Below are 20,376 nucleotides of genomic sequence, written 5' to 3' on the forward strand. Positions count from 1 at the left end.
TTACATTTAATTTGTCATCACACAACTCATCGAACAACCATATAGGAATGCACATGATAAAGCCAAATTAAACTTTCTAGTATTGGCCGACATATACTCTAATGAGAAGTAACAACATTAATTAGCAGCAAATTCATGAATCTCATCCCTCCATGGATTCTTCATTGAACCTGCTTCAACATTGTCCAATGCAACCCACACTGCACTGTTACACTTGAATCCCGACCCAAATGCCAATTGCCAGATTCTGTCACCTTTCTTGATCCTTCCTTTGGCTTCACAGTAAGCCAATTCATACCACACAGAGCTGGAAGATGTATTCCCAAACCTATACAGTGTCATTCTTGAAGGTTCGATATCCCAGTCTTGAAGATCAAGACTCTTCTGCATTGTCTCCACCACTGCCCTTCCTCCAGTGTGAAAGCAAAAATGATCAAAAGCCAACTTGAAGTTCGGAACATGAACTTCAATCTTCAATCTTAGAACCTTCCTTCCCACAAAAGTTACCAGGAACTTGAGTTTTTCCGACATAGGAAGGACCAGTGGGGCGAGAGATGTGATGTGGAACTTGAGGACTTGACCTGCAACATTGATGAGGTCTTTTGAGATGGCGACACCAATTTGTTGTTGCTCATCTTCTTGTTGAAGGACACAGTTGTAGCTTGTGTCATCGGAAGCCATGTGGGTACGAAGTGTGTGAATGATTTGGTACTTTGAACGACGATGATCTGAAGGATGGTTAGAGAGAAGAGAAGCAGAAGCACCCATGCGAAAGAGACAATTGATGAGAAGCATTGAAGGGTTGTTGCCCAAGTACGTCCCTGTGTTTGCAATTTCAGTGCTCAGCACCATGGCGTATGAGTTAGGATGTGACTGTTGCAACAAAATATCAAGAAATATGAATTAGATAGCATCCAAAATTATTAATATGTGAAACTAAAAGTATCGAATATGTATAAAAAATTAAAAATGTTTTTAATTAAAAATAATATTGTGGTATTTTATAGATACATATAAAAAAAAGTATAGAAACATATAGATATCAAATACTATGCCGAGTACTGACACAAATAAGTCAAGTAATTTGAAATATTTGTGCGTAGTAACCTTTATATACTACTATACAAAACACTTTTCATGTCACTTTAAGTTTGGAGGCCTTTTCACATTATTATTGGGGACATAATATTAAAAAACATGGAAAGTAATAAAGGATGAACAAATACAACATAATCAAACCTTTTTGGATTTGAATTAGGTTCTGTAGTTTATTTTATTTTAATCAAATCTTTATAATTTAATCGATTAAATATGTTCTTGGAAGAATAAAAATTATTAATAAATGCATAATTTTTTTAAAAAATAAAAAAAACATTTAAAATTCATTTAAATTTGGTTTAATATTTTTTGCCAAAAAAGGTAAAATTTGATTTAACACAAATTAAAGCTTACATTTTCCCGTTCAATTAATACATTTGATATAAAAGCAAGGAGCCAACAATAAATCTTTCATTACCTTTTACATTAATAATCCAACCTAAACTCAACAATCTGTAAATCTGTTCTCACTATTCTTGGCTAGCAACTTACAATTATGTTCTGTGGTTAAAACTTTTATCATTAATAGATTCAATAGCAATGAAGTGCGCATGCTTGTCTTTTTAATAATCAAGTTGGTTGAATATTCTATGCACCAACTAGCCTAGTTGATTTTTAGTCTCTAACTTGTTTGCTTAGAATGAAAAATGAAGAACCTGGAGGAGGCGGTTGACCAAGTCAATAGCAAGAACTCCAGCACTGCAACCCATACCGCTAAGATTGTAGCACAAGATGTCGTGTCTAAGTTTATATCGATTCACAATCATGTCACACAAAGATGGCGAAGGACAAAACGTACTACTATTAACAACAAGAATTCCTATATCCTTAGGTTCGACCCACGTTTTCTCCAAAAGTTCATCAGCGGCTTCCAAAAGCACGGTCTCTGCCTCCTTTCTTGCCTCAGCCAAACATACTTTTGGTGGGTTATTCTACGTTATAGCTTGGGGGAGGTACGTCTTAGGTCCCAAACCAGACTTCTCTACAATCTTCTTCATTCGTTTCAAGTTCTCTTCTGAGAAAGCTCCAACGCTCTTGAAAACTTCCAACAACACATCATTGGTGATAGCACAAGAATCATTTGGTTTGTAGCAAGCAAAGTCTACTAGGTATACTTTGCTTCTTTGTCTCTTCAAGTGATGAAAAATGGCGAAGGATAGGGCTAGAAGGAAGAATGCAGAGAAGCGAGATAACGTGAGAAATGGATGAAGATATTTGAACTCATGAAGCCAAGCGGAGGCTGAAGCTTCTACTACAAACGACATGAGAAATAGGTTCATCATGTTGAGGGTTGGCTCTAGGCAGTGGTATACGCAATGTCTCTGTATCGTTAGGCTTTAAATAGGCAAAAAACAAGGTTATTGGTTCAAGCTTCACGAGGTTTCAACATAAATAAAGGCATGGGGTTAGGGGCGGAGGGTGCCGGCAGGGGCATGGCCACTCAAGCTGTTAAATTTTTTTAATATTATATAAAGGTTAGATATTTTATTCCCTCCAAAATTTATGAAAGTTTTGTATTATACATGTTTCTTAATCTCAACCCCTCTATTATTTAATCTTTGGTTCTGCCTCCTGCAAGGGGTCCACTTTAATATATTCATGTAATTTATTTTTTTTGGGTTAAGTTGTGCTGATTAAAAGAAGCCTGATTGCATGTCAGTTAGTCTTTTTTCTTCTTTTGCATTGTTTCATATAAAAATAAAGTTACTGAAAAAATTGGTCTTTATCTCCTTCCTTACCTCAACCAGCCGTACTTTCCGCGGCTGAATTATTTCTAAATTATAGCTTGGGGGAGGCATATCCTATCCTAGGTTCTAAACCAGACTTATCGACAATTTTTCTCATTCATGTCTAGTTCTCTTCTTAGAAAACACCAATATAATGCTCTTAAAACGACATGAGCAAATTGGAAAGAACGGGAAAAAAAAAAAACAAAACAAAACAAAACAAACAGGCGTACACATTCTGTGCTTATCATATATGGTTCAATCTGAGTCTCCCATTTCACTCTAAAATGATCTCTATTGTTTATTTAAATTAATTTTTAAATATTTTATTTATTAATATAAAAATTAAAAATTTAATATTAAATATATATTGTCTTCAATGCTCATCAGGGAATGAGCATAACGGTACGAATCACCTCTAACAAGACTTGGACCATCTAAATTTAAAAATTTATTTTTATTTTATATTTATTAAAATAAAAAATTAAAAAAATATATATAAATTTTTTTAATAAATTTACTCATAATCAATCTGATCAGTATATATTTAATATAGCTATATAGTAGATCAAATTTAAAATTAAAATTTTTTGTAATTTTATAATTTAATTATCCAGATGTACTCTCAAATAATTCAGACATTACTTGACCTAATTTAATATTAAAAATTAAATTTTTTTTACAAATTTTACTGACTATTTAAGTAACTTTGGATAGTCTAGATTTACTGTTACAATTTCCTATAAACATAATATTTTAAAAAATAATTAAAAATTAATTTAAATGAATAGTAGAGATCATTTTAAAATAAAATAAAAGATTGAGATTGAGCCACGCATGACGAGCACTTAGAGCGAGGAGCACCAAGTACGAACGTCCGAATTGTTTCAAGCTCCTTTAGGAATCAACTTAAATGCATGGGGTCCACCTTATCCCCGTATTAAATAAATATATAGACATGCATGCATGTGAAACATTAGTTCTATTCTATTGTAGGCGTTTCAAGTTAATTATCTTTTTTTTTGGGTCGAAAGGAAATCTCATCCGTTGAACTAAAAAAGTTTAAAACAATACAGTAAAGAACAAAGGAAGTGTTAGTTCATACACCCATCCTACCGGTACACATTCTTAAAAGAAACAGTTGCAAGAAAATTAGCTACTTCATTACTCTCACGAGGAGTGAAGCATTGAGAGAACCCAATCATTGATGAGACCCGGTTTCTTGCTTATCATAGGATGAGCACCATGGTTCTCATTTTATGATTAAATCTAGACCATTCTGATTTTAATTTGGATCACTACTAGAAAAATATAAATTAATAAAAAAATTTAGTGAGAGGTCGTCTATTCATCTTTAAAATATCAAATTAATGAGGGATGTTGATTTCATAGTTTGATATAAAATTAGTGAGAGAATGTCAATCCCTTTTTAAAATAAAATAATTAGTGAGGAAAATAGCGAAAAACTGTCAATCCCTCTTTAAAATAAAATAATTAATGAGAAAAATAGTAAGAGATTGTCAATCCCTCTCTAAAATAAAATAATTAACAAGGAATTTATCAAGAAATTCTATCTCTAGCTAATTGCTAAAAAAAGGTGACTTTTGACAATGATATTGAATTATATATTTAATTATTTTCATTTAAAAATAAAATTAAATTTAAAAATTGACTAAAATATTCATAATAAAATTATTTAATATTTAATAGTTTATTTATTTTAAGTTCATTTTCATTAATAAAATAAAATTTATTAAAAATGTTATATAAAGAATAATTTAAATAAAATATAAATATTGTTAACATATTAGTACTTGAAAATAAAATTTAATATATATGTGTATTTTTATAATGTATTACTTGATATGTTGGTATAATTAAATAATATATATTTAATTTCTTATATAATGATTACAAGTACCTTTTAGTTCAACTGACAAAGGAAGAAAGTATAAGGTTTGGAAGGTTGTAGGTCAAGAGTTCAAGTCTTGACCTTAGGATAAACATAATAAATATGTGACTTAACTAGGAACAATTGACATAACGCGAGGTGAATGATAACATATCATGAGTTGTGACACGCGTGGCGAGTGATGAGGCATAAAATAGTAAGTGACATGATAGTTGATGAGACATAAGGTTGTAAGTGACATGTCATGAGTACACATACATGATGGGTAATATGGCATTACTATCTTTAAATATAGGTATATCTAGTGAGGGATTTAACGAGAGATTCAATTCCTTGGAAATTTAGTGAGGGACTGTAGTAAGGAAAATACAATCCCTCGCTAAATTTAGCAATTCGTTTTTTGGATACAAATTTAGTGAGAGACAAAATATCTTGCTAAAATGTAATTTAGCAAGGAAAAATGGCATTTACCAAGGGACTTCCCTTGCTAAATTCTATTTTTCTAGTATTGGATGATCCAAATTTAAAATATTATTATATATTTTTATTTTATATTTATTGAAATATAAATTTATAAAAATTATAAAATAATTTTAATAATTTTTTTATTTTTAATTTGATCTAGATTTAATTTAAAGGGCTAAATTTAATATTAAAATTTTTTATAATTGTTATATATTGACTATCCAAATATACTCTACAAAGTTTAGATTTAATCTAGTGTTAATCTGCACTGTACGAGTATATTTGAATAATTAATATGTCTTAATTATAAAAATTTTAATATGAAATTGAACCCTCTAAATTAAATTTAGATCATGTCAAAAATAAAAAATTATTAAAATTATTTTATAATTTTTATAAATTTTATTTTAATAAATATAATATATAATAATATTTTAAATTTGAACTATCCATATCAAAATCTGAATATTCCAAAACTCATCACCAAGATGATCACAAATGGCAGGAAACCAGTTGCACCATAAATGAGAAACACATGAAACATGGATTGAGGTAGTGTCAATGCCGCCCAAAAACCATGTATTAATTGCTTTGTGATCAAAAATTAATTCTAAACGTACTGGTCAAAACAAGCCTGATATGATTGATACTATTCAAGGTTCATGAGCAGCACAATTTATTATTATATTTAATATATTTAATATTACTGATGGACCGATGGATTCTAATTCGATGTTTAATTGATCACTTTCACAAATGTACAGGATTACAATAAGGAGGTTAAGATTTATAATAAATTGTAAACTATATATTTGAATAAAAACGACAAATAAAAAGTAATAGATTATTAAAATTTCCTTTTACAATTTAATTGGGTTAATAAAACTTAACCACGCTTTACAAACCTTCTTGTAAAATATGTTTAAATTTCACTTTCACAATTGCCAAACTTACAAGAAGGTTAAGTTTTACTCACCCAATTGAATTTAGTTCCTATACGATATAACGATTGAATAAAAATAACAGATAATAAATAAATAGAGATTAATCCAATCAAGAAAGCATTTGGGATTGAATTTCACTTACAGAGATTACTAAAATTTACTTTTTTGAGTTGACTCTTTGCAATTATAATAACACGTATTTTCAAAGTGTCCCATTTATTTCTTGGCTGATTAATTAATTCCTATTTAATAAGGATTAAATTTACTCTCAAGTTACAATTTAAATAGCCATGAATCTCTAAATCTATTTATAGTTTAGTTATTCATATCGAGCTCTTTAGATCTAAGCTTACTCCTCTTAGTCCATCAAGTTTATTCATTGTACATGTCGTTTTCTATTTGTAACTATTTGAAAATATATTTACAACTCATTTTTTCTTAAAAGTTTCATCAGAACTTGACTGGTATTTATTAGGTGCTAGCATTCGTCATCTGTCTGTCCCCTGGAGATTATTCACATAATGTCATACTAAAGAACTCTTTCAGTTTATTAAAAGAAAAGCTTTTTTTTTTTTTTGTGAATTGATCCTCCTATTGAAGCCGAGTAAATTCAAAATATGCAATGAATTTCATACTGGATAGTCTCATAAGTGATATGGGATTTATAAATTTAAAAGGCTTTCTTATTTAATAAGTTAGTCTTTTAAAATGAGCTTTTTTTTTAAAACCTGTGATCGTAATATTGATACTTTTATTAAGAGGTCAGTGTCATGGATAGAGCTATTCATGAAGCGTTCTAATCGGTAAGAGACCGAGTAAAGTAATGTGGAGTAGAATTGTCAGGGAAGTCGTTTCTCTAACTTGTTGAGTGGAAGAGTTATTCACACTTATAAACTCACTCTATTAATGAGGCTTCTTGAAGTGGGACCATTTGAGAGTCAATATCCTTAATGATTTCACTCAATGTCACTTCACTTGATCTCTTGTTAATCAAATTGTGAGATACATTGCTATTTCCTTGACACTAGTCTTTTAATGAAAGGACCAATGTTATGTTAATAAGTTTAAAGGAAGAATCCCAAAAGACTAGCCAAGCTGCTTGGGTGGAAGAGCTTTTTATATTTATAAACTAACTTTACTCTACTTGTTTGATATGAGACTTGTGACAAAATATCCAACATATATGGGTTTAAAAAAAACAGAGAATCATAGTTTTCATGCACAACATAATATATATAATTTTTGAGTTATTTTTTCGTTCTTGAATTAAAATAATAAAAAAGTATAAGTTTATTCAATAATAATGAAACAATAAAATAGATCTAACGTTATATGTAATTTTGCGCAGTGAAGAATTGAAATTCATTTCTATTTTTTCTCCTTTTCTTTTTTATGAAAAGATATCAATTCTGATACCATAAAAAAAGGAGAAAATGAAAATAAAATCCTAAAATAAGAAATTAATTATACTTAGATTGCTGACAAAATTTTCTAAAAAATAAATTGCAAATAGTGATTCAAATAACTTGCAAACAGGAATTGGAATTGCAGACTGAAAAATATATTTAGAATTCAAATATTTTATTTATAATTGAAACTCTTAAGTTTAATTATCTGAATTAATATTTAAAATTGATTTTAAAATTTTTTGCATCAAAAACCTAACTATCATTATTTTTTTATTTTAAAACTTTATTATCATTCTTTCTCAAAAAATATGAAAGGGAGCAAAAGCTTAGGTAGCATTAATTAGTGATTGTTACTGCAGTGTCCCCAGGGAGCATTCAATGATTGTTACTTCAGTGTCCATAGGGCCCATGCATGAGACAACCAAACACAACGCAAAGAAATCGAAGATAACATGTGTAAATGGAAATTGCAAGAAGAATGATAGAAATAAAAAGTGTGAGTGAGATTATTGTCGCTGAAATTTTAATTTCAATTTTCTTCTTAATTAGAAAAAGTATTATTACATAGCAAAATACTCTCTCCTTTCAATATTATGAGGCATTTTTTGTAATATCATATTCAATATAATGTTTGGATATATTTTCTTAAAGTCATGGCTTTTCCTAATTTTCAATAATTATATTTTTCAATTATATTTAAAATCAATCCTATTAATCAATTTTTAAAAATTATGATCATTGATTCATAATTGATTTTGGCAGCATGTATAGAAGTGTTTGAATATTTAAAAAAATTCATGATTTTAAGTTTATAATTAATTTTCACGAGTATTATACCACATAACATAATTAGTTATATTTAAAATTAATTATATTAATCAATTTTACCCAATGAATATACAAACACGCCCTAAAACATGATTAAATATTTGTTATAGGTATTAGCATTCTTACACATAAAAGTAAGTGATTTGTATATAGAAGGATATAATTAGAAAAATAAAAATACAAACAAACGCACCATGCTTTTAATTAGTAAAAATTTAAGTTTTAGTTATTAAATTTATATATTAATAAATTTTTGTGACATTTAAAAATAGAGATATACAGTGTCCATAAGGATATATGCATGAGACAACCAATTAACGCAAAGAAATTAAAGATAAAATGTAAAATGGAAATTGCCAAAAAATGATAAAAATAAATAGTGTCAATGAGATATTGTTGCTGAAATTTTAGTAAAATACGTTCCATAGCAAAATAGTCAACTAATAATTAGTCTCCATCGGTAATGTTATTAGCAAAACTAATATTTGGGTGGGGATAATCCTTTGTCGTTGGAAATTCAATTTGGTTTAAATACGTTCAACAATAGACTAGTATTTCTTGATTAATTGTAGCACTGTTGCTAGACTTTTCAGTCTTCCCCTTTTCTCAAAATCAATCTAATAATTAGACATATTTTTTCATGTATATTACACAAATTTTAAAATGAAATGCATTATTTTTATAATTTAAAAAAGTCATATCTAAAGTAATGAATTAAGCACACAATGCTATTAATGGATTTTAATCTTTTTTTTATAAATATAAAAGTGAATGTATATATAATAATCTTTGAAAAAAAAATTACAAGTATAAAGATAAAAAAGAGTTTGAAAAATGAGTACAAATTCGTGGTAATATCTATGTATGATTGCACTGAAGAAAACCCCCCCCCTTTTTTTTCAATGACAGCATGGTGGTTGGAAAATAAAAATACATTTAATTACTTGTATTTTATAAAATTTAAATTTTTTTTTATATTATAATTGTTTTAAATAATCATACATTTGTATTTCAATGATTAACAGCACATCAAATTATTTTTTGAAAAAAAAATATAACGAGAGGATTTAAACCTTTCACCTCTATTCATAATCCATATCACATATATCCACCATTAAGCTAGCTTCATGTGATATATAAAATTGTAACAATAATGTATAAGCCTATGACATGACCAAATTAAGAGCGCTGATAACAAAATGGATCTAAAGAAGAAATTCCAAGGGCAAATAAAAATATAGAAGGGTTAAGATATTTTTACACTCAATTTTATCTAAAGGGTCATCAGGCACCCTAAACATAACTATGGGTTAATTCTATTTCTCAACATTAAATATTTCCTCCCTTATCACCCTACTATTAATTCATCATCTGTTCACTGTTAGGAGGTCCTACATTCAATTTTTTTTTAATATTTTTGTATTATAAAATAGGATTAAGGGTTATTTTTGCCTTTAAACTATACATGAAGGATAACAAATAAAGACCCTAAGCTCAATTATGGATCAATTTTGTCACTCGACTTTAAATATTACATTTCTCATCACCCTGCTATTTTCTCATCGTTAGTGAGCCCCACATTATATTTTTATAATATTTTTTTATTATAAAATATTTGGTTTGAGTTGAGGGGCAAAAATGACCCTTCAAATAGAAGTTGAAAGGCCAAAATAACACTTAACCTAATAAAAATATTAAAAAATAGTGAGACTTATTGAAAACTAACGGATATCAAGTGTTTCAACGTTAGGGTGATGGTAAAGGGAATTTTTAAAGTTAATAGACCAAATTGACTCATAGTTAAGTTTAGAATTTTTTGACCTTTCATATATATTTTAAGAACAAAAAGACCCTTAATCTTATAAAATACTTGAGTTTAGGGTACTCATAGACCTTTTGGGGTAAAGTTAAAAGGCAAAAATAACTCTTAACCCAATATTTTGATAACAAAAAAATATTTAAAAATTAAATGTGGGTCTACTAATAATAAACAACAATGAGTTAATGTCAGAGTAATATGAGAGAAAATCTTTAATGTTGAAGGACATAATTAATTCATAATTGAGTTTATGATGCACATAACTTTTTAGGTAAAGTTGAAAAGTAAAATTGACTCTTAGCCTGACATAAAATAATATAAAAGTTAATTAAGAGTGCTCATAACATGATAAAATTGCACATAAGGTCCACCTCAAATTAGGGAGGTGTAAAATGATGAAAGCCCTTAGGTTTTGTTTTTGTATATTGTTCCTCATTGATAAATGATAGCTTTCATTATTATTATTGCTAATAAGTATTCACTTATTGAAGACAATTTCATTTATCAAGATATGGTCGATTGCTTCTCATTTAATAAAAAATACAAACGTTGAAATCCCAAACAATCGTCTACTCATAAAGCAACGCAATGGTCTTAGAACATGGACTGGACTCAACAATAATATATATTAGGGGTCACGCTCCATTTACAACATTACGGCATTACGCTTCACTGTAATTTAGACTATTATATTTATTCATACATCATTTTACTAAGAAGATTAACTCGCGAATAGTAGGCTGATTGCTCAGATTAACTCGCTTTTAACTCGAGACTTGCAAGGGAACAAATGTGCCGATTTATTGGTATCCTACTATCCTTTGCTTTGAATCTGGAGACAAGGTTGCACAATTTGGATCACCCACCGGATGGTTTGCGGGAGATGCTGCAGGAAGATACTCTTGGTGTTTCTCAAATGAGATTATGTCGAGTTTGAGTTTTTTTTTTTTTTTTTTTTTCAATCCTTTGTAACAAACGAAATCCCAAACAATCATCGACTCGTAAAACAAAGCAATGGGCTTTAAGAACATGGACTGGACTGACAATAATATATATTGGGGGCCATACTCCATTTACAACATTACGCTTCACTCTAATTTAGGTTATTATGTTTTCCTTGTTAAGAAGAACCAACTTGACACTACATGAATGTGAGGTGTCTGCAGTTGAGCCCAAGTCTTCTTTTTTTTATTTAAAATCTTTGAATTTTTTTTTACTAAAAATTCTTTAAAGTTGATATTCATAAATTTATGTGAAGATTTTTATTTTTGCTCATTTTATTGTTTTTTATACAACATAAAATCTTCTCTCTATTTCTTAAAAACACAAATTTCACAAAATTTACAAAGCCTCAACTTTTAAAGATTTAAATATTTTTTTTATTACAAGGAAACCGCAACACATGCACACACTTACATAATTATATATGATTGAGCATCAAACAAGGTATTAAAGTATAATAAATAACACTCACAAACACACGTATATTATTCTTTATTAGGAGAATGACATTTAAGGACCCTTTAAAAATATTATTTATAATTAAGGATCTTGAAATTTTTATATGATATTCACTATAAATACAGATGAACATGTAATCAAATATCTTTTTGTATTGTTAAATTTTGTTAGAATGCATTGCCCCGCATTTTGTAAATTTAAGGCGTGTATATATATATATATATATATATGCAAAGGTACAAGTTAATAACTGCAACTATATAATTTTGAATATTACTTAAATTGATATATAAGAATAAAAATTACTAAAATTAATACTGATCAAGAAAAGATAATTAATAAGACAAATGATATATAGACATATAATAGGGATTGGAGGAAGGACTATTTCTTTAATGGTTGTTGAAGTGTCCATGGAATTAGTTGGGAAATATGGCATTTATCAAGCGTATTTGTAGGGTAGAGGGGATTTTTTTTTTCTAATCATTAAATTTTCATATGAAAAATGGTTTAGGAAAAAAAATACCTCACTTATTAGTACATAATATCCAGTGCTCCTTAAAAGAAAGTATAAGGATAAAAATACATTTTAATCCTATACATAACTAAAAAAAGTTATATACATCTGAAAACATCTATAATTAAATGTAATAAATTCTAACATAGTCTTTCTTGTTTTTAATGGGAAATGAATTATCTGAAGTTGCGAATCTATGAATTTCATGATATCTGCCTTTTTAAGAGGGAGAATAAAGATTTTATGTTTTTTTAAATAATAAAATGGGAAAATATTAAAACTTCATGGGAATCTAGGGACCTAACCTCTAGGGGGATTTGCTTCCTTTTCAATAACTCGCTCCACCGCGCAGTTATTGAACCAATTTACATCAGGGTATTTGTGAAAAATATTATTGCTTCTTGAATTTTGCTAAATACTACTCTTTTCACTTATTTTTATAAGTCACTTTTAAAAAATTTTCTTAGTCTTTTATATAAGTCAGTTTCTTTTGAGTTTCCTAATCTTTGACATACAGTTCCAAAACTATACTCTAACAAATTCTAAAAAGAAGTGCAATATTTCAATGTTCAAGAAAACTCTTCCCACACATCAAATTGCTCTTTTTTTGAAGCAAGAACAAAATTAAAAAGTAATTTATTTTAAAATAATTTTATTATTCTAACTAACTTTGATTTTGATGAGCTAGTTATAATTATAAGTGACTTATATAAAAGATTGGGAGAAGTAACTTATTAGCAACATAAAAAAATTTTAAAAGATGATTTGTAAAATAAGAATAAAGGGAGTAAAACACATTAAAGGAGGACTTGGGTTATCAATTAAAATTGGTGTGAATGATAAAGATTCTTATCACTTAAGTATGTAGTTGGGAGTTCAAACCTTAATTTATATATATAATAATTTATTTGGAAAATTTTTGCTTATTGCTCTCCCTGCCTGAAGGGAGATTTTTTTGGTTGTTGACACAAAACCTACTCCCTTTACTTATAAAAAAACACAACAGTGGGAGGGCATTTTCACCGGTCAATATTTTTTTTTAATGAAAATCCATGTCCTTTATCGAATTATTGTATTTGTTAATTTATTGGTCCTCCTGCATGTTTTATTTTCTTCTGTCCTCCAATTAATATCATTTTCCTTAATTAATTAATTTTATATACATATCCATGTTGTCAATCGAGACTCATTGTTTATTGGCATTATGAAATTCCTCGCAACGCAAGTGATCTGTTAATTAAATGCATTTATTTATTTATTTATTTTGGCAAATCCATCTCAACTGAAAATTAGACATTAGTTTCTTCAAACAAGAAATGATAAAATGAACATAAAAAATAAATATCAGAAGCACAATTTTTGTTGGAAAATATGAAATTGTGATGAAATGACTTAATAGATTTATGTCAGAATGTAAAGAAATAACAGATACATAAACAAGTGTTTGAGATTCGATTTTCAACCTTTGTATATGGAACAAATTAAAGAATCTACTTTCGCTCTAAACACTTCAAGAGAGATTATTCTAGAAGGTGATAATACCCAACTTTCATCAAAATGACAAGTGTATTTGCCACAAATCAAGTACTTTTAATGTACATTTTCCATAGCATAAATCTTGGAACAAGAAGAAGTGTGCAATCCGTTTTCTTATAGAAGCCAAAGTTTCCGCTACAAGCCGACATATATTCTAATGGGAGTTAGATTCTTTCTCATTAATTAATATAATGTTTGATATAGAAATGTATCTATTTTATTTTCTTTTTAGATATATTTCCCTTTCTTTTCCAAGAAACCACTATTTATCGTACCAAACATGTTATAATTAATAGCTTAGAGAATCAACGGGGAATTCATGAATATCATCGATCCCTCCGTATGGATTATCCTTCAATGAAGAACCGACATAAATATTATCCAAGGCAACCTACATACTACACAGTTACAGTTGTAACTTGTGTTTCGGAATTAAGCTGTGTGGGTGCCAATTGTGTGGTGCTGATGATAATTTGGTGCTTTGAACGGCAACAATATCTGAACTTTGTGGGCAAGTCCTTCGGTTGTGGCTGGAATTCCCACAAGTCTTACACTTGACACTTGTATTGGATCTTCTAACTTAGTTTGGAGGTGGAGGTTCATCTTACTCACTTCTTCATTTCTTCTTTAGTCTAGCTGGATGCTTGTGATATTTTGGGGATCAATTGGTTCCAATCTTGTGTGCTCCCACAAGTCTTTTCCATTGATATGCTGGATCACTGGAGGATAACATTCCACATAAGCTTCAAGATGTGTTGAATCCACATAATCAATGTGGTTTAGTCGGTTGGCATAATACAATAGCATGTCTAAAATATAGAGAATAAAAATATTAGTTATAAAAATTGAATAAATGAAACTTTGAAAATGAGTTATAAACAAACCCGTAAGGTATTCCAGTTAGCTGCCATTACTGGCAAGCACACACGACTTGGAACAAAGATAAAAATAAACCTAAGAGTTATATGGCACTTCAAATTGATAATTATTAGCCCTCCTTGGTTCTTACTTTCTAGATTCTTCTATCTCTTTGTCAAGCCTCTTATGAGGTCGAGGGCCACACATATCCCTTGTCATGATATTTTTCTACTTTACTACTCAATTTTGATGAAATCCATCCATCAAATAACTTTGGATCCACTTGAGAAGACCAATAATTGGACATTCTCTTGCCTCCAGTAATCTGCCATTAAAAGACTTTGATATGTTATTTGTATTGACTAGGTAAGGCCAATAAGATTGCTCTCACTAATCCACCCTAATCTCTTAAATTCACAATAATTATCAAGTTTGTAAAGTTTCATAAATTAAGATCCTAAGTTTTCATAATTTAAAAATATTCCCATACACTTTCAACATTTACAAATAAAAGTTTTAAATGTGTGCTAAAAGCATGAGAATTCAAAAAGAACCAATATATTTGCATAAAAATAATTAAACAATGAATTGTGCACAAAACAACACATGTGCCACAGCATGTTGACTCTATGTCATGCGCCGCAGTACATTGCACAAATTTGACAGCATTTTGCTATCAAATAGATAACACCTGAGACAAACTTTTGATAGGTTCCATTTTTCTATTTAACATTCGATTAAAGTGATCTAGGTGTTCACAGAGAGTTTTCTACTAGTTCTAACTAATGGCTTTAATTTCACAATCAATTATTAATCTATCAAAAGCTAGACACCGTTTAAAAAAACTCACTCCTTTTTCACAATAACTCACAATTAGGGAACCCAAACCACAATACATATGCCACAACCTTACCCCCAACCTTTAAATTATGCTTAATGAACCATTAAGTACTTGTACAATGCGCCACAATCAATCAACAACATGTATATTGAGGTTTCAACACCTAACCACTTGATTTAAAAGCAGACTTAAGGGGAAGTCAAATATGCATAAATCCATCAAATATTCAATCATGCCACACCAATTATACAATATCCTATTTGCACTAGTATGGCTCTATAGAAGCTTTACAATCACATATCATTCGCTCAAGGTATAAAATACATAAAATATTTTCAACTATAAAAAAAGGTAGTCAAAATAATTGCATGAAGTCCTAGTTGGCAATTTAACAATATTCAAATACACATAATTTAAACTAGGAGGCATACAAGTAGGATTTATTCATAATCCTATGCCTTTGATCATTTTCTTCGATTCTGATCTAATGAGATAGGCCTTGAAATGTTAAAAATTGAGGGGTAAGTACAACACTCAGTAACTAGGATTAATCTAGACTATACAGTTGCATATCAATTAATATTAGATGTATTGACAATTATCTTAAAATCATAGTACACATATGTCAAATATAACTTTGACCACAAAAATAACAACCATATGACTAGGTGTAGAACACATACCATCAATTATATCTCAGTTATGCATACCATAAGGTCACAAAAATAACAATCATGCACCCCTAAGTAAAACTTTAGACCATAATAATAACAAACATGTGGCCTGGAATAAAATGCATGATCAATATCAACCTTATACCCTTCTCTTACTTTCGACATGAAACTAGTGGCTACCAGTCATTGTGTCTATAACTCTCGGACTAACCTAGCTTTCTAATTAAGGGAAGCTACAGACTAAGATTAACTCACTCACTTGCTTTCCGTAGTTTCTCCCAATACTAACAATCATAAGGTGTTATACCCTTAATCTAGCCTCCTTATGAATCGATGGAGACTAGTTAGGTTTAAGTCTCTTGAAGAACAAGTGGCATAGTCCCTAATCAATCATGGGACAAAAGCTACCTCCCAATTCTAATGGTTGATGCCAAAGTAAGCTTTCAATTTTAATGGTAAGCTACCTTTACTAAGTGGATTTACCCATCTACTCCTCTCCCTAAGTGAAACTCTCACCACTGATGATGCTATGCACATATTTACATTTACATACTATTCAACACAACAACATTATTCACATCATATCATACTCACACAATTTTCTTTTTCCATTATACTTCATATGCCAAATACCATATATTCATCATTTTCATAATGACATACTCTCTATCATCATCATTAATCACATATGCATAAGCATACATATCGTTTACAACAATCCAATACAATTTTACAACATAATTCATTATGTTGCCAAAATTTATATCAATGGGTCTTCCAACACCCAATAAATTTTAAAACAATTTAATTCAACAAATAATTAATTAACAAACAACTATACAAACTAAATTTTCTTTAATTACCTTAAACCTTTGAAAGGTTAAAGGTTTACCTCTCAAAATACAACTTCTAAAGCTTCCCAAATAGCTTGAATGGTGCCAATATTAGTTAATCTATAACTAATTATAAGGACATTCATTAATATCCCGTTTGAGAAATTCCCACAATTCTTACTCTACATTTTTTCTTTATTAAAATTATAAACTCACTCCCAATCATACCAATTGAATTTTTTTAGGTTCCAATATCCCACATTGTCATAATGAGCTATTAAACTATCATTAATGGCTTTAAAACAACTCCAACTCTCTCCATAAATGTCATTTTTGGCCATTAATATCCCTTAACAACTAACCACTCACAAAACTATTAATGTAGGTTTAAATACTCTAAATAACTCTCATTAACTCTATTTTAGCTAATGGGTTCGGACTCATACATTATACAGATCAAAAATCACTCTTCCAACTCAGACTCTAACTTTAATACTCATTAAAATGGAAGAGAAAGGGAGGAAAGGGTTTAGAAGTCTTACCTTAAGTGTAAGATAGCTTAGAATTATTCCAAGGGTCCACAATCTCAAACCCCAGTAAAGAAAATGACGAGCCTTTCATTTTCTCCTCCTTCCTCTCTTCTGAAATTTATTTATTTCATGATCAGTATATCAAATATTTTGTCCATGTGCTGTAACGAAAGCAACACGCACCACGACACATAGCACAAAGAGCTTATCCTTATCTGATTAAAACACATGCACCATGACTAATGAGCTACAAGCTGTGGTGGATGGCATAAAATTGCTTTCCTTCATATTTTCTCCCTTTTTGGATGTCTAGGTGACCTGACTTCTCTTCATACTTGATTTTAGGGCCGGAATCACAACCGAACCCACCTGTAGACCCCTCTAGCCACTCACTTCACTTAATTTACTAATTGCTCTCTTTTACATTGGCTTAACCTTGATTAATTTTTTAGGATGTTACATTATTCATAATCATATCAGACTTATAATAATCATCAAAGTGTGTCTTAGTCTAACAAGATGAAGGAAAAGTCATTAAGTGATCATATTAATTCTTTAAACTTTTTCAACCTATTCATTATCCTTTCCCATGCCAGTAGGTAAGTTACCTTTGCTGCATGAATCATTAAGTCTCTTACCAAAGTTCCTCCACCATACCTTGCCTTTATATTGGCATATAAGTGTCTTACACAATAAGGATGTTCAACACCTTCAAGCAACTCTCTAAATGCTTGAATCAAACCCTACACATTAAAACTAATAACTATTATATGAACAAATAAATAAAAATATGATAATTAAAGTACTTTAAATCTTAATTACCTTTTGTGGGTCTGTAATACATACCCATTTTTTGCCATAGTGCTAATGTCATCAAACAAATTTTTTCAAGAACCATATCCAATAATCCTTACTTTTTATCTCCACTACTACCACAACTAAAGGGAAATATTGCTCACTAGGGTCATGAGCTATAGCCACTAATAATACACCACTATATGGGCTTTTGAGAAAACACCCACCTAATCAATAATTAGCCTACATACTAACTTGAAGCCCCTTTCATTAGTTCCAAGTACATATATAATCTTCTAAATACTCTCAGACGATCTACATATGGCTTATCTGTGACAAGACAAAATGTGAACCTCAGGTTTTTTGATGTGACTTCCAAACATTAGTCCCTCAAGTAAGCATATTCTTCTCTATGATCCCTTTCAATCATCTCCCTTACAATTTTCTAGCAAGAAATGCTTTGTTAATCAAGGGTTGAGCCATGTAATCTTTTCTTATGGTTTCTTGCACATTTGACAACTTAACATCTTTGTTCATCATGACATTATCAACATTTTTTTAGCAATCCACTTTGATGAAGCCTCTTTGCATTAATTGTACTCTCCACATGTATGTCTTGGATTTCATGTCTTTAGTCGATAAGTCAATGAGTCACTTTCTTTGTTACAAACATTTGTCAGCCACATCTACTAGTGCATCTCACTCTACATCTTACTCTTTGTCATTTTTTATATAGTCAAATGCATAACCATTCAATAGAGTGTTCCTTTAAATCTTCCCTAAATTGTTTGATTGAAGTAAACTCCATCCCCAAATTAAATCTAAAGTCCTTGCACATCTCCTTTGGATGTACTTGTAGTATCTTATTATACGCTCATCTTCATTGTCATCAATTGCATAGTCTTCATATGACTCATCATCTTCTAATTTTGATAACAAATCATCAATGTTCTCATTTAACACTCTAGAGGAAGGAACAATTTGTAAATATTCATATTGGTGGTCTAACACATTTGAATAGCTGCTACTACCTTGTCCCATATCCTCACTATGCAATGTCAGTAAATTCATTAAAGTAATCATTACCCAAATCTGCTTCATCACTATCATCTAAGTATGCTAGAATTTCACTGCCACTCACTCCTTCTATGTTTTTTTCATGCTCCATCATATACTTGAAATTTAATATTTAATATGCATATTTGATGATGACATTGAATCACACAAACATATATGTGGATAATATATTGATTTTCAAAGGATACGTGAAGAGGTTGATTAAATTACCTTACACTAAAGAATCATGAAAAACACTTATCCTACATTTAGATTCAATCAAGGAAGCCATATAATATTCTTTTTTGATATTGCCTGTACTAAAAGCCTCCCTTATCCTACATTTAGATTCAATCAAGGAAGCCATATAAAAGATGGAGAAAACTACTTAACATAAAAAATTCAATTTCATGGGTTATAAGTAAAAGAAGTCCCAGAATGTCTTTGACTCAAGGCCCATTGCTCTTATATCTATAAAAAATTTTGTCTTGCAATTTAAAATTCTTTTACTCCTATTTCAAGTTTGTAGCTTTGTTTCGTTTAGCATTTTCTCATTGGAAAAAAAAAAATATCGCTGTCACACCTAAATCATGATCTCCCTGAAAAGGAAAAATCAATAAATAGTAGTAACTACCAAAATTTAAAAGGATAATTTTAAAAACCTTTAAAAAAATAAAATGATCTGTAATAATTAGAATAGGGTTTAGGAGTTGGTTGTGCATGGGGAAGGTATTAGGCACCCCACGACACCTGTTCATAAGAACGGTTATCCTAAGTTAATTGTGTAAATTAATTGACCTTTTAATAATATCTTAGTTATCCTTTATTGCACATGAAAAATAAAGATAAAAAATAAAAGAAAATAAATATTTATTTAGTTACATGGAAGGACTGACTTAGAATCAAGCCTAGAGTCTACGTATCCTGTAATGGGGATTAAAGTCTAGTAGTTGAAATATTATTAAGTTAAGTTTTTTTTTACATTCTTTTAATTAAAAAGTTCTTTTAGAAGAGAATGATATTGGGTTATATTTCTTATTTTTAGTTTTATAAAAATTCATTCTTTGAAAGTA

General features: G+C 29.6%; 1 pseudogene; it reads right to left on the reverse strand.

The window, feature by feature from the left end:
* Positions 1-117: 117 nt before the first annotated feature.
* On the reverse strand, positions 118-2,363 carry LOC129302833 (3-ketoacyl-CoA synthase 2-like; annotated as a pseudogene).
* Positions 2,364-20,376: the final 18,013 nt, after the last annotated feature.

The sequence above is a fragment of the Prosopis cineraria genome, unplaced genomic scaffold (genome assembly GCF_029017545.1).
Source record: "Prosopis cineraria cultivar Desert tree isolate PC_DT_omini unplaced genomic scaffold, ASM2901754v1 PC2, whole genome shotgun sequence".
NCBI lineage: Eukaryota > Viridiplantae > Streptophyta > Magnoliopsida > Fabales > Fabaceae > Prosopis > Prosopis cineraria.